General features: G+C 49.8%; 2 pseudogenes; both read right to left on the bottom strand.

The window, feature by feature from the left end:
• Positions 1 to 10420: 10420 nt before the first annotated feature.
• Positions 10421 to 11164, bottom strand: LOC109940811 (extensin-like; annotated as a pseudogene).
• A 2878-nt stretch (positions 11165 to 14042) lies between these two features.
• Positions 14043 to 14207, bottom strand: LOC111589880 (uncharacterized; annotated as a pseudogene).
• Between the last annotated feature and the right edge of the window lie 2610 nt (positions 14208 to 16817).

Raw genomic sequence — 16817 nt, 5'->3', positions numbered from 1 at the left:
CAGATCCTCTTGGACTTCCAAGTCCTCCACGGGCAACTGTTCTTCTGGTACTCGCAGACACTTCTTCAATTGCGACACGTGGAACACATTGTGCACTGCTGACAAACTTTCTGGTAGGTTGAGTTGATAGGCCACTTCTCCACGCTTTGCTTGAATCTGATATGGTCCAACATACCGGGGTGCTAACTTGCCTTTAACTCCGAACCTTCTGACTCCTCTGATAGGTGACACCTTCAGATAGACGTAATCTCCCACTTCGAAACTCAATTCCCTTCTCCTTCTGTCAGCATAGCTTCGCTGTCTTGATTGTGCTATCTTCAGATTCTCCCGAACCATTTTGATATTCTCTTCGGCTTCAAGCAAGATGTCGGGGCCAAACACTTGTCTCTCTCCAGGCTGGTCCCAATGCAGCGGAGTCCTACAACTCCGTCCATAGAGTGCCTGAAACGGTGACATCTTTAAGCTGGCTTGGTAACTATTGTTGTAGGAGAATTCTGCATAAGGTAACCTTTTGTCCCATCCTAACTTGTCTTGCAACGCACAGGCTCTCAGCATATCTTCTAGGATCTGATTTGTCCTCTCAGTCTGACCGTCTGTCTGTGGGTGATAAGCTGAGCTGAAGTTCAAATGTGTGCCCAAAGCTTCTTGTAACTGCTGCCAAAAGTGAGAGGTGAACTGTGTCCCTCGATCTGACACTATCTTCTTCGGCACACCATGAAGGCAGACTATCCGAGACATGTATAACTCAGCTAACGTTGCTCCGGTGTATGTTGTCTTCACGGGTATGAAATGGGCCACCTTTGTTAAGCGGTCCACAACCACCCAGATGGAATCATAGCCGGCCCGGGTACGAGGTAGGCCAACTATAAAATCCATCCCGATCTCATCCCACTTCCACTGAGGAATCCGCAATGGCTGCAACAATCCGGCGGGCCTCTGATGCTCGGCTTTGGTCCTTTGACAGCTATCACAGATGGCGACATACTCCGCGATCTCTCTTTTCATGCCATACCACCAAAACCTCCTTTTTAAATCCTGATACATTTTCTCACTTCCAGGGTGTATGGAGTAGGCTGTCTCATGAGCTTCCTTGAGGATCAGCTCCCGAATAGGTTTGAGGTCGGGAACACACAATCGGTCCTTGAACCATATCACTCCCTTATCATCCTCTCGAAAGTCTTTGCCTCTTCCTTCTAAGATCAGCTGCCGGATCTTATTGATGTCTTCATCATCCTTCTGCCCTTCTTTGATCTCCCGCTCTAGGGTGGGCTCTAATTCCACTGTTACTCCTTGGGTACTGTTCAGAAAAACAAGACTCAGTCTATCGAACTCCTTGGCCAACTCATACGGCATTGGGTACGTGGCCATCATATTAACTTGACTCTTCTTGCTTAGAGCATCTGCAACAACATTGGCTTTGCCTGGATGGTAATGTATCTCCAACTCGTAGTCCTTGATCAATTCCAACCATCTTCGTTGTCTCATGTTTAACTCTGACTGGGTGAATATGTATTTCAGACTTTTATGATCTGTGTAGATGTCGCACTTCTGCCCATACAGGTAATGTCTCCATGTCTTTAACGCATGAACCACTGCTGCCAACTCCAGGTCGTGCGTGGGGTAATTTTTCTCATGGATCTTCAGCTGTCGAGATGAGTATGCTACAACTCTTCCTTCTTGCATTAGCACACATCCCAATCCAGTGTAAGAAGCATCGCAGTACACCGAGAATGGCTTGTGAACATCAGGCAGAACTAACACAGGTGCTGTAGTCAATCTATTCTTCAGTTCTTCAAATGCTTCTTGACACTTTTGGGTCCACTTAAACTCAACTTTCTTCGCTAGTAACGCTGTCATTGGTCTAGCAATCTTTGAAAAGCCTTCAATGAAACGCCTATAGTATCCAGCCATTCCAATGAAGCTCTTGATCCCACGAACATCCTTCGGTGCTTTCCAGTTCAGGATATCTGCTACTTTCTTTGGATCCACTGCTAACCCATCTTGGTTTATGATGTGACCCAGAAACAGGACTTCATGAATCCAGAACTCGCATTTACTCAGCTTGGCATACAACTGATGCTCTCGAAGCCTTTGCAATACCATCTTCAAATGCTCCACATGATCTTCCTCACTTTGAGAGTATATGAGAATATCATCGATGAACACTACCACAAACTTGTCTAGATAGTCCATGAACACGCTGTTCATCAGATACATAAAGAAGGCTGGCGCATTTGTCAAACCAAAGGACATAACTGTGAACTCATACAACCCATACTTGGTGATGAATGCTGTCTTCGGTATGTCCGAGGGTCGGATTCTGAGTTGATGGTAACCTGATCTCAGATCTATCTTCGAGAATACGCTGGCACCTCTGAACTGGTCAAACAGATCTTCTATTCTTGGCAGGGGGTACTTGTTCTTAATAGTGACTTCATTCAGGGCTCTGTAATCTATGCACATCCTTTTGGTACCATCTTTCTCTCTACAAACAACACTGGAGCGGCCCAAGGCGAGGTGCTTGGTCTGATGTAACCCTTCTCTAACATCTCATCTATCTGCTTCTTGAGTTCCACCAATTCTGGTCCAGACACTCGATAGGCTCTTTTGGAAATGGGGGCGGTACCAGGGATAAGCTCTATGGCAAATTCGACTATTCTCTCGGGTGGCATGCCCGTTAGCTCCTCGGGAAATACATCTGGAAAGTCCGACACAACCTTGATAGCCTCGAGCGGGCTGGCCTCCTTACTATCAACCGAAATCTGGTGACAAATTCCCTCCGCTAATTTAGGCATCTTTAGCTCAGCCACTACCTCCTCTCCGGACGGGGACTTCAATGTTACGGTCCTCTTGTCACATCTGACGTTCGCTTCATACTTCATTAACCAATTCATCCCTAGGATGACATCTACCTCAGGAGTGTCTATTACTATTAGGTCGCTGGGGAACCCCATCCCCTTTATTTCCACCCTTATATTTGAGCATATTTTATCTGTTTGCACCTTGCCACCAACCGAATTAATCCTCATGGGCGGCATCATTGCCTCTACTGAGATGTTATGCATTTCTACCCATATTGCAGTGACAAATGAATGAGTTGCACCAGTATCAAATAGCACTTTTGCGGGATAAGATTCGACTGAGAACATACCTACTACCACATCTGGTGCATCCTGGATCACTTCGGCCTCCAAGTGGTTCACCTTCCCACGGTTGTACGCTTGGCCACGATTGCCTGCTGCAGTACACCTTGCCTTGTTGGAGCATTGGGGTTGGTCTGCTGCTGCGCAATCTTCTTTGGGCACTGCATCGCCCAATGGCCTTGTTCTCCACACTGGAAACATCCTCTGCCTCCTCCTTGTGCTAGGGCTGCTTGGTTGCTCTGATTTGTTACGGGGGCAGGAAGGCGAGGTGCCTGGTTGTTCTGCTTCTGATACCGATTCCCTCCTTGCTGGCTGTTCTGACGATACTGCTGCTGTTGTGGGTACTGCCTCTGAAACTGCTGCTGATGCGGACGCTGATTCTGATTCTGATATCCCTGTGGGTGACCGGGCCTGCCTTGCTGAGATGAACTGCCTGAGAAGCGGGGACGGCTAATGCTTCCGGGCTGGGGCCCACTCATCTTGCGCTTCCGATCTTCCATATCCTTACGCTTCTTCTCAGTCATAACTGCCCTATCGATCAGATGCTGGAAGGTGGGGAAGGTGTGGTTCATCAGCTGGTAGTGCAGGGGATCCACCAAACCCCTCATGAACCTGTACTGCCTTTTAGCATCAGTGTTGACATCTTCAGGTGCATAACGAGACAGCTGCAGAAACTTGTCTCTGTATTCACTAACAGACAGGGGTCCCTGCTTCAGAGCCAGAAACTCCTCCTTCTTCACGATCATCAGTCCCTCTGGCACATGGTACCTGCGGAAACTCTCGCTGAACTCTTCCCAGGTGATGGCTTCGGGGTCAGCATGGGTAGCGAGGTAGGACTCCCACCAAGACTGGGCTGCTCCCCTTAGCTGGCGGGGACCGTACAAAACCTTCTCCCTGTCGTCACATTGGGCGGTGCACAGTTCCCTTTCCACTGCACGCAGCCAGTCTTCTGCATCCATGGGATCGGCAGAATGGGCGAAGGTAGGAGGGTGCCCTCTCATGAACTCGCCACGCTTATCCCGTGGCATCTGGGGCATCTGCACTTGCAACTGGGGTTGGGGATGCTGTTGAGCCTGCTGCATGGCTGCCAGGGTCTGCCCAATGGCCTGCACTGCCTAAGTCTGCATCAAGAACATCTGCTCCACAGTCATCAGGGGTGGTGGGGGAGGCTGCCTCTGGTGTTCCTCCTGCTGGGCATGCTGCTCTTGCTGAGCACGCCTGTTGCATCGGCGCCTGTTGTCAGACATCTGTGGAAGACATTCATACATCAGCATTGATCTTACAATCCTTCAGCATAAGAAAAGGGAATACAGAATTCTTCATGATACTGAGTGAACGAAGAGCTTCACTGATCCTCATTATGATTCAACACAGCTTCTCAGATAGAAAGGAAAGTAGAAGTAAATGGTTTCCCAACTAAATAACTGACTTCATTAACATCACTAGCTAGGCCAAACTGCAGGGGAAACCCACAGGTTGGCAACAGTCATTACAAAGATTCAAATCCAGCACAAGTTCATCACAACAAGCATGTAAGCAACTGATAAGCAAACTAAACTGACTATCTAAGATCGAGACATCTGACTTAAGAATTATTACAAACTCCGACTCTAACGATCTAAGGATCTAGATCTATCCTGGTCTTACAGGCAGGGGAACCATAAGTGTGGTGACCACGTGGCGGCGAGCGGTATGGGTGCTGGGTCCCAACAGGAGCGGGGGAACCACCCTCCTGGTGGCGGCGCTCTGCCAGCTCAGCACGCAACTCAGCAATCTCCGTTCGAGCCCTGCTTAGCTCGTCCAGAGAGTGATCCAGCTCAGTGTTAAGCACCGCGACTAGGTTGACTGTGCTGCTCAACCTAGGGTTATCCTCACCAACAGGTGAGACAACCACACTCTCTGTGCTACCAGTAGAACGGCGGGGGTAGTACCGAAGGTTAAGACCGTCGGCCACCCCACCGAACAAGGAACAGTACTAGGAGAGTGCACGTCGTGCTGCATCCTGCATAGCTGCCTCTGCAGTGTCCCTCTCGGAGATGGAGTAGTGCTCCGAAACAGCCTCCGCACCCCGGAGGTCATCCTCTGGACGGCGAACTAGGCAGGTAGCCTCCCAGCGGTCCGGGTACCTCCCGCGACTGTGCTGGTAGACTACACAACGATACTCGATCGACCAGGTGTGCCGGTCGAAAGCCTGGCGCAGCAAGGTGTCGAGTGCGTCGTGGAAGTGACAACCGCGAGCGGCGTCACGGGTGATGGGTCGGGCGACCCATCCTTCCGCCTCCTGCGGCTCAGAGGACTCCGTGCTGTGGTCTGAGTCGTCGTCGTCGGGGTCTCCTCCAGGACCTCCTCCAGTAGCTCCTCCAACAGCTGGGGCGTCCCGCGGTGGTACAGGGGGCGCCTCCAGCTGGGCAACAGAGGAACGGCGCCTCACGGACTCCACCTCCTGCTGAGGTGGGGAGGAAGAGCCCTGCTGCTCTCTGTGCTGACGCCGGCGTTCCTGCTCCTCACGCAGGCAGTGGTGCAGTCTCTCCAGGTGACTCGACTGACCGGACACGGTGCGGCGCAGAGGACGCTCCGCAAGTCGAGACGGCAGGAAAGGAATCACCGACTTACGTGCAGTGTGTCTAAGACGAGCCATCTACAAAAGACACCGTAAGCACAAGAGTAAGAACAAAACTAATATGACAAGTGCATAAACCATAGACAGAACAAGATAAACATTTTAACAAGGTATAATATAGTATATATATGTAGTAAAACATAGGGTTGGTCGAGGTGACCGATTTTTGAAGTGACATCAGAGGTCAAGGTGAGAGGGAAGGTCAATAGTCCTTAGTTCGACCAGTGCTACTCTAGGTTAGCGGTCCTACAGTCAGCACGGCTTTGATACCACTTATGTCACACCCGGTTTTGGAAGGTAAACCGAATGCGAACTATGTACGTGCCAGGATCAGAACTCACGTACACAACGGCTACATAAATGAACATCAACGCACATTGCTCGAATAATAACATAAAAGAGTATTAACTTATTACATCACAGAGTCATAGACATCCACATAGTCATCAACTTAACAGATAAATCAAAGTGCTAGCGAAACGCAGTAAAGATAAGGCCTTCACAGGCAGCTGACTGGGGGTTGCCGCCAACCCACACCTAAAATTCGTCGTAGTCTTGGAACTCCTGGAAGTCTCCTCCCACAGCTTCATCTTCTCCTGAGCAGTGGTTGCAACGGGGACAACCTGGTGTTTTGTGGTAAAGCAAGGATGAGTACACATCAACGTACTCAGCAAATGCCCCGTTTGGCTGAAGTGGACTAGCTTTATGTGGAGTTAGGCTCAAGCAGTTGCTTTTAGTTGGTCAGGTATTTATTGTTAGTAGAAGCCAGATTTTATCATCAAGCCCAAGTTATAGACCCAAACGTACTTCCTCCGAGACGAAATACCAAAATGCATAACTAAAGTCACCATCATTAACCATCAACATTAAAGTCATCATCCAAAGTGTATCCGGAGTATCTCTAATCAAAGAGGATCCCAAGGCTGCTCTTAACCGTGAGCACGACTGATATATCAGTTTCACTACCCTCTGCAGAGGTCGCACACTTTACCCATGAGTCGTGATTCCCGTTCCGCCCGGAGAGAGCTACTCTCCATTGACCACTACCTAGCTGGCCTGGCAGGGTATCACTATGTAGCCTTTACAAAGATTCCCTAGAGGTCATAGCCGCCCCTTAGGTTTCTCCAGTTTGATAAACACAGTACCCCTCCCCACAGGAGAGTGACTAACAAAAAAAGCAAAACGAAAGAACCTCGGCACTCAGCCTCGGCAGAGCAAGCACTGTGCCTGGACCCCATTGACGGCACAACGGCGAAGCAACTACACCTCTAGTTCCTCTAATTAATTAGCTAAGGGCTTCCCATTTCACCCTCATGGTTGCACTGTTATCCTGGGTGGTCTCTCAACGAACAGGTCCTTACGGAGAGGTACTCAGGAAACAGCCTGAGCCCCCTAGAGTATCACAAGATCATCAATATCATCAGGATAACAGTATCGTATCATAAATAGTCACATCATGTTCATTGATTAGGTTGAGGCAATAGCAAAATGCTAACCATAATAACCCAAAAGGTCATCAAGGATAAGGTAAAGTATAAAGCTAGTCAATCCTTAGGTTTCAATTAAGTAATGCGGGAAAGTGAATTATAAGTGAATAGGACATAATGGGTCAGAGGACACTTGCCTTCACCAAACTGCTGATCAGGGACTTCTTCTGCCACTTCCTCGGGAAACACAGACTGCCCGTTGTCTATGTAAAGTAATCATTCACACTATGCACTTGGGAAATAACAAACAAAAACAGTAAACCAAGCATATGCAGCAAAGAGATCACAAGTTCACAGTAGAAAAGGATTGGCAATCTGGTGTTCCCTAGGTCTGGGGTAGATGACTATACAAAATGATTCATTATCCACTAATCAGGTCTAAGTCAGTGGTGGGGTTAAATCATTACATGGTTTTAAGTCCATAAACTTAGGTGCTCCAACTTTTATTAAAGTCTACTATCTTCTATTTATCTCAAATAGGGTTCCAATAACATTAATTTTACCCTAATGATCAACTATTAATTGGGGCATAAAAACAGCAGGGAAACATTGTTTAAATAGATAGATAAAAATATTATGAACATTTTGCAATTTGAAGCAACTAATTTGGAGTTCATATGACAAAGTTATGAATTTTACAAGTTTAGGGATTAAAAATATGCCTTAAATACTTATTTTGGATTAAATAAAAGGTCCGAGGACCTAACTGCGAAAATCCAGGGACAGCGGGTTAATTTGCAGAAAGCCGGGGGTCTCTTTAAGAAAAAGCGCGGGCGAAGGGGTATCGGGCTTCTACGGTCGTTGGATCTCGGATCAACGCCCGAGATTAGATCCGCGGGCGGGCGAGCGAGCGCGCGGCAGCCTGAGTGGCTGACAGGCGGGGCCGGGCGGGCAGCGCGGGCGCGGACGGCTGACAGGCGGGGCCGGGCGGGCAGCGCGGGCGCAGGCGGCTGACAGGAGGGGCCCAAATGGCAGAAAGGTGGGGTGCGGGGGGGGGGGGGGAACGGCCCTGGGCCGTTGGATCTCAGGCGAACGGCTAGGGTTGGGCTTGGCCTAATTGAAACAGGGCCGTTCGATCTGGGATAGACGGCGGGGATTGGGTGGCCGGCTTCTGTTTTCTCCTACGGCTAGCAGAGGCGGCGGCGCCCGCTCCCACGGCGGAGGACTCGCCGGAGACGAGGGGCGCAGGGCTCTGCGGGTCCTTGGGATGACCTGGGTGGCCGGGGAGGTTGGGGAGGGCGCGGGGAACCTTCCGGTGGGGACTAGGTCGGGGCAGGGGCACCGGAGGGGGGCGGTCCACGGCGAAGCGGCTCGGCGGTGGCGCTAAAGGACTCCGGCGAGGAATTAAGCGCGACAGAGTGCAATAGAGGGGAAGGGAGGGGGCGGGAGAGGTTCCTTACCTCAAGGCGAACTCCGGGGACCCCTCGATGGCGACGGAGACGCGGCGGCAGCCCGAGTCGACGGTGGCGGACCTCGGCGGCTGCGCAGAGAACGGCGGTGAGCGCGGGCAGAGGGATTCGGGGAGGGAGAGGGGAAATTGGGGCGCGTCCCGGGTTGCGGACGTCGGGGCGGAGCTCACCGTGGCAGAAGGCACGGCGGGGCTCCAACGGCGGCGGAGAAACAAGCTCGGGCGGCGGTGGTTTAATGGCGGCGGCGCTCTGGCGTGAGCGCAGCGTGGGGGAGGTGGAAAGGGGCTCTGCAGGTGCGCAAATGAGGGAGGGGGAGAGGGCGGGCGAGGTTCTGGGCTCAAGTGGCCGAGGCGAGGTGGTTGCGAGCTCCACGCGCGACGTGGGCGCGGAGTCCGCGGCACGCGCGGCTCGGGGCGGCGGTTACGCGGAGGCGGAAGAGCTGACAGCTCGGGCCCGCGAGCAGAGAGAGCGGGGAAAGCGGGCGCGGACGCGGGGAAAGCGGCTGCGCTGACGGGCGGGCCCGCCAGGGCAGAGAGAGGAGAGGGGGGAAGGAAGGCGCGCGCGTGGGATGGGCCTGATGGGCCGAAAGGCCGAGGGGGCGGGGGGAGTGGGCTTCTTTCCTTTTTCTTTTATTCTGGCATTTGTTTTCCCTTTTCTTTTTATTTACTCTATTTGATTCAAATCCAAATAGGCCACAAATTCAAATTAGCATTTCCAAGTATTATGCACCAAACAAAAGTGAAATTTAGGGTTTGACATATTGCCACAATACATACTCCTTGGAGTTTTAGTCTAATAGGCTATAATTACACAAAATAAATAGCCACTTTTCTTCTATAGAAAAGAGAAAGAGGGGATTGGGAAGAGTGTGAAAAGAGAAGTAACACCTGAATTTGTGAATATGAGCAAAGAAATTTTATACCCCCAAATTCAGGGTGTTACACTAGTAGACTAAAGAGATGACTACAAATAGGTGGTGGAAGGGGACCAAGGCATACTTGATCCATTATTGTTTCTACAGCACTAAGTCATGGCCATCTCCTTCTTGGTACCCTTGAGTATCATCCATTCCTATTGTACTCCTCAAAGACATAATGCACGATGGTTTTGAACCCTCTAAAGAAGATGACAGGCCTAGCCATCAACAAAATTTAGAATGTGTGATTCAGCAATAGGTCCCATAAGATACAGAGAAGATATAAAATTAGAGAAAATGCATCCATATAAACACGTACACACTTTACCATTCCGAGTCAATTTTTGTGTACAAAATGTGGTAAACTCTACCTTCGAAGAAGACCATTGATATTCCTTCTTGTGGGATGGAAATGAATAATGTTGTTATTAGCCTGAAAAATATTGTCAAGACAAATTGAAAATTATTAATGGCCTGTTTATATAAACAGAAAATAGAGGCATTAATAATATGCTACATACCCATCAGAATCAGATGCAACGGTGGAGTTATCCACCTTCTCATCGAGCGATAATTGATGCTCTATGGCTCCAGCAGAATATGGCGCCACACACGACGTGCTAAAGCCCTTAATCCATGGCTCAACAGCAAAGCTCAACTTCCAACCTGGCCCAGCGGTGTTTGTCCAGAATGCCCTGTTCCCCCATGGCTCACACGACTTCAAGCTTGCAGCTACCTTCTTACAAGACTCCGTCCCTCTGTACCTAAAAGAGACGTCTGGTGTAGATATTTTGCTCTTCTCTTTGCACAACTTTCTACTGGACTCAGACACCAGATGTTTCTTGTTTTTTCTTTGTTACCAGAATGGATGAAGCTAGAGAGCCATTGTCCAGAAAGATCCCGCTTCCTTCAAGCCAAATCAACCCCAGAAAGATCTCGCTTCCTTCCGTTCATCCCGTTTGGCAGGAGTAGGATTCCCAAATCTGGTCGACTGCGGCCTCCTCCGCTTGGCTTTGACTCTCCCAGGGCGACGACGACGATGACGACACCATCGATGTCGTGGACGACCGTGTACTCGGGAAGGCCCCTCGCCGAGCCCTTCCACCGGCCGAGCGCCCCGAGCTGCGCCGCGGTGACGGCGGGGTCCACCCTGTCGCCCCCGGCACGTGGGCTGGTGGCCAGCGCGGAGAGGTACCCGAGGAGGGCCTCGGCCTGGAGCGCACGCCTGGCGAAGGCCGCGTCCACCGCCGCCCCGGGCGCGCCGTCATGGACGCCGACGTTGGTGGACATGGGGAGAGATCCGGCGCGGAGGGAGAGGATGGGAAGAACACGACGCGGAGGGAGAGGATTGGCAGCCGCAAACCGCGCGGAGGGAGAGGATGGGAAGAATCGCAGCGCGGAGGGAGCCACGGCCATGGATGGAAGGACGTAGAGGAAGCGTGACTGCCATGGATGGAAGGGGGCGACGCCATGGAAGGGGGAGTCGTGGGGGAGGCGCGGTTTACGGGCGTGGCTGCCATGGATGCGTGATTTGCGGGTGCGGCTGCCATGGATGGGAAGAATCACGGGATTAAATCTTGTTTGCGGGATTTGGGAAGCAACTTCCCTTGCGCGGGCGCGGCGACTGCCATCAGCGGCGGGGGCTGCGGGCGCGGGGAGGAGGAAGCGGGCGGATCGGCAATGGCAGAACCGTGCACCAAAATTGTGGACGCCTACACTGTTGGCTTAAGGAGTAGTAGAGATGGATTGATGTAGATTTACCATAATCCATATGTATTGGGTTAAATACTAAAGTACCTAAACAAAGCACATGCGAACTTCTAAACCTGCATTGCAGCAGTTTACTTTCATCTCCTTAAGAGCACAAATTGTCCATTCCATGGCTACCAGCATAGTATAGTTCGGATAGTTAAACAAAACCAAACACCTAAAATAGTTTCAAAGGAGTTAAGTTAAAGCCTATGAAGACTAATTTGGTAACCACATTTTCCCAAAGGATTTCCATTTTTCCAAGGAAAATTGAACTAATTTCCCTTGGTGAAATGAAAAACCACGGGGAAGAATAATCGCAGTGGGAAGATGCAGTGCAGCACTCCACCACCTCCCGCATCTGTAAAATTCAACTGAGAGAAGAACGGAACTCTTTAACTAAGAGATCGATGCTACAATGCAATTACCTGATCAGACATGACATCATGGTCAGGGTCCTCGACAATTGCCGAGAGGGTTCCATCATAATCCAAGAACAGTGCTATCTTCTTGCCTGACTGTTATGAATCAAAACTATGTGCAAATATATAATGACTGTTACGAATCAAAACTAGCCACCAGATAGGATCTTACCTGATTCGGAGATGGAGACGGAGCTAGAATTGCAAGAGAACGAGATTGCACGAGAGTTTTGCATGTAACGATTAGCCAAATAGGGAAGAAGAGGAAGAGGAATGTAGAAGGTGGCCATCTATAGACATCAATTAATAACAAGAAGTGGAACTTCTTGTTGGAGTGTGTGTATTGGGGGGCGGAGCAAGGTGGCGCCGGCAGGGGCTATGGCCCCTTCTAAGGCTAAGGGTCTGTTCGGTTTGATGTCTAACTTGTCACACTTTTCCTAACTTTTCTGGTTAAGGTTAATTCTTCAATTCGAAACCTTAGTAAAGTGTGGCACATTTAGCCACAAACCAAACAGCCCATAAGACATACATATACTAGGTATGTGCACATGCGTTGCCACAAGGCTGAGGAGCATGAGAGCAACACCTAGTCTATAAATATAATTTTTGTTTATTTCTAAACACTAAACTATGTGTAGGGGTCAAAACGGGCCAGGCCCGTCGGGTACTGGATACGGATAATGCAAAAAATACATGTTTTTTCGATACATATTTGAGTATTTTTATATTCGGGACGGATACAGGTAATACCCGGATAGTGCAGATTCGAATTCGGGTCGGATACAGAGCGAGGACTACCCAGTAAATACGCGAATATTCGGGTCGGATACGAGTACCCGGAATTCGGTAACCCGTTTTTTTCTGCATAATATAGTTATAAAATCATAGCTTTTACATATGAAATCGGATGAAGATAAAATTTATATGAAAATTGTAGAGCTCGAAGAGATCTATAACTTTGTAGTACATCATTTTTTGTTTAAACACATATTTAGAGCAAAATCATCAAAATAATGTCCAAATTTATATCAAATTAATAGACTTTATCATTTTTATGTGGGGGCTTAAGGTTATGTGCATGTGGGAGCTTAAGGTTATCTTTTTATAGACTATTTATTAGTATTGGTAGTTTATTTGCAATTTTCGATCGACGCTATAATATTTTATGGGTTTAATTGTATTTTGATGATTTTCTACAATATTTTATTTGCTATTTTCGGTCGACGCTACAAGAAATTAATAATACGTAAATAGGCTAAAAAATCGTGAAATTTTACAGAGGCACAATATATGTCCATATATAACCATAAAAATGTTTGGATCATAAGATATATACGATACACATGTTTCTTTCATTTCACTTTCACTTATTTGTATGAGTTACATGTGAAAGTATCCAAGTTTCAACATAATCAGTACTTTACTTTATCATTTTCATATGAGGACTTGGGTTATGTTCGTATAAAATGTTTATTGTTTTTGTAACTTATTTATATTTTTTAGTGAAACTAGAATATTTTATGAATTTTTAATATTGTGGTGTTGGTTCCACAGTGTCATTGTGATTAGTAACTTTGAACTGTATGATATCAATTTTATCGGTTTCCTTTCCTACATTTGATCTATCATATACATGATTATATAGTGTTTAATTTATGTGGTTGTTGGATGGTTGGGTAATTAATATGATCGGGACTAACTACCCGACAACTATCTGGTATTTACCCGAGTAGTATCTGTTATCCGTTTCTTACCCGCCCGAATTATTATCCGGTCCCGTCATGTATCCGTCTCGAATCTTAACTACCCGTATCTGGTCCTGTATCTGATAGAAATACATTAGTGTAGGATACGAGATGACACTGTATCCAACTGTATCCGTCCCGTTTTCATCCCTAGGTATGTGTGGTCTGGTGGTTAGACCCAAATTTTGGCAGCAGAGGGGTGTGGGTTTGAGTGCTGTTCCACACTATTTTTTGCGGTCGCTGGGTGTGGCGAGGGTGAAGTCGTGCCCGCATTAGGTTTTTAATAGAGTAGTATATATAGTCTAAATATATATACTATAAATTTCATGCAACATAATTATCAAAGATTTAATATAGTGGTTGGTAATATATAATCTATGTCTAAAAGAGACAAAATATAGGATAAAATATTTGTTGAATGACCAATTGATGTCATGAAACGTCAAACCTTATTCGCTTACAGATGTTGATATCTGAACTCCACCCATTTATGATTCACTAGTCTAATACCCATGCGTTGCGACAGTACCCAACTATATTTGAAGATATTGATTGGGTGACTACGCGATAGTGGAGAGTCTTAATGGATCCTCCACATAAAAATACCCATAATAAATGAATTTTATGTCAAAGTGAACATATTGTTCATATACCAGATACTGAACTGGTAAAATAAATATTACACTTGATCTTAGCCAAAAGACTGGAAAAATGGTTGAAAAGGAGCCCATACGCTCGAATTAAATTATAGCCAATGTTTTGGCTTAGGACTTGGGAGCGATAAAATGGTGTAGATCTAATGCCCTAACCAAAATCATCATTGAGATTCCATAGGTAACACATGTAAGTTCATTTATGGTGATGGCTTAACAATTTTCTTTAAGTTTAGCAAGACATGTAAAAGCACAGGTACGCCAACAAGATCATTCATGAAATACCAAATACAACAAGTTTATCCTATAATGCTTAACATGCTTACTGAAATATATACTTGCTCTTGTCTTTAGAGTATCATATCTCTACTACTCTATAAGAACCTAACGTAGACCGTGGTGCACGGTTCTGCCTCCTCACGACGCATATGACCCACATGTTAGTGTCTCCCTTCTTCCCCGTGCACGCCCTCTCCCCTCTACCCCTGCATCCGCATGGTCCTCGTCGCAAACCCCTCATCGATCAATGCCTCAGCCATTGTCGGTGTTTCGGCCCTGGGGGTCCCTGGACCGACGAGTAAATTGTCGCTGCGTGTCCCAGCCCAGATGGGTCGGCGCGAGACGGGACACAAAGGGGGGGGAGAACAGTAAGGGGAACCCGCAGCCTTCGTGTTGTCCTGCGCCCAGGGCGGATGGATGCGCTTGCAGTAGGGGGTTACAAGCGTTCGCGTGGGAGAGAGCGAGAGCCTTATGCGTCGGCCCGTTCTCCCGCGCGACCAACCTTCTCGTACGAGAGCCCTGGACCTTCCTTTTATAGGCGTAAGGAGAGGGTCCAGGTGTACAATGGGGGGTGTAGCAGTGTGCTAACGTGTCTAGCAGAGAGGAGCTAGAGCCCTAAGTACATGCCGTCGTGGCAGTCGGAGAGGTTTTGGCACCCTGTTCATGTGATGTCGTGGCCGTCAGAGGAGTGCTTGGGCCCTATGGAAGGACAGCTGTCGGGGCTGTCGAATCCTTGCTGACGTCTCCTTGCTTCCGTAAGGGGCTGAGAGCCGTCGTCGTCATGGTGCACGCGGGGCGCCATCATTATTTGTTTACCGGGGCGACCCAGATGGGACGCCGGTCTTGTTCCCCATAGCCTGAGCTAGCTAGGGGTAGGGTAATGATGCCCCCCCTGTGACGTGGTCGGTCCGAGCCCTAGGTCGGGCGAGGCGGAGGCTCCTCCGAGGTCGAGGTCGAGTCCGTCTTCCGAGGTCGAGGCTGAGTCCGACCCCTGGGGTCGGGCGAGGCGGAGTCCGTCTTCCGAGGTCGAGGTCGAGTCTGAGCCCCGGGTCGGGCGAGGCGGAGACCATTTTCCGAGGCCGAGGCTGTGTCCGAGCCCTGGGGTCGGGCGAGGCGGAGTCCGTCGTCCAGCGTCGAGGTTGAGTCCGAGCCCTGGGTCGGGCGAGGCGGAGACCGTCTTCCGAGGCCGAGGCTGTGTCCGAGCCCTGGGGTCGGGCGAGGCGGAGTCCGTCGTCCAGCGTCGAGGTTGAGCCTGAGCCCTAGGGTCGGGCGAGGTGGAGCTTCCTATGGTGCCCGAGGCTGGACTTAGCTGCTGTCAGCCTCACTCTATCGAGTGGCACAGCAGTTGGAGCGACGCAGGCGGCGCTGTTTTCTTGTCAGGTCGGTCGGTGGAGCGGCGAAGTGACTGCGGTCACTTCGGCTCTGTCGACTGAAGAGCGCGCGTCAGGATAAGGTGTCAGGCGATCCTTGCATTAAATGCTCCTGCGATACGGTCGGTTGGTGTGGCGATCTGGCCAAGGTTGCTTCTCTGCGAAGACTGGGCCTCGGGCGAGCTGAAGGTGTGTCCGTTGCTTGAGGGGGCCCTCGGGCGAGACGTGAATCCTCCGGGGTCGGCTGCCTTTGCCCGAGGCTGGGCTCGGGCGAGGCGAGATCGTGTCCCTTGAGTGGACTGAGCCTTGACCTTAATCGCGTCCATCAGGCCTTTGCAGCTTTGTGCTGATGGGGGTTACCAGCTGAGATTAGGAGTCTTGGGGGTACCCCTAATTATGGTCCCCGACAGTAGCCCCCGAGCCTCGAAGGGAGTGTTGATACTCGCTTGGAGGCTTTCGTCGCACTTTTTTGCAAGGGGACCGGCCTTTCTCGGTTGCGTTTCGTTCCGGTGGGTGCGCGCGAGCGCACCCGCCGGGTGTAGCCCCCGAGGCCTCGGAGGAGTGGTTTGACTCCTTCGAGGTCTTAGCGCGTTTCGTGATGCTTCGGCCGGTCTGGTTGTTCCCTCATGCGAACTGGCCGTAGCCCGGGTGCATAGTCGAGTCCCAAGTTCTCGGGCTGGTATGTTGACGCTGTCAACGGCTTGGCCGGAGCCGGGTTTGCGAGAGCAGCCCCCGAGCCTCCGCACAGAGCGAGAGGACGGTCAAGAACAGACTCGGCTTTTTTCATACGCCCCTGCGTCGCCTTTCCTCAAGGAGGAGGGGGGCGGGGGGAAAGCGCCATGTTGCCCTCGGAGGGCGCCGAACATGGTGTCTCCAGTAAGTTGCTAACGGGTAATCCGAGTGGACGCCCGTGCCCCATTCGTTAGGGGTCGGCTAGTGGCCCGGAGGCGCGCTCCAAAAGTACCTGCGGGTGATTCGCCGGACCCGGTCCCCTTTTGACGGGGTTCGAGGGCTCGATGCCTCC

This window comes from Zea mays, chromosome 7 (assembly GCF_902167145.1).
Source record: "Zea mays cultivar B73 chromosome 7, Zm-B73-REFERENCE-NAM-5.0, whole genome shotgun sequence".
NCBI classification, from domain to species: domain Eukaryota; kingdom Viridiplantae; phylum Streptophyta; class Magnoliopsida; order Poales; family Poaceae; genus Zea; species Zea mays.
This window is presented reverse-complemented; position numbering and strand designations above follow the sequence as displayed.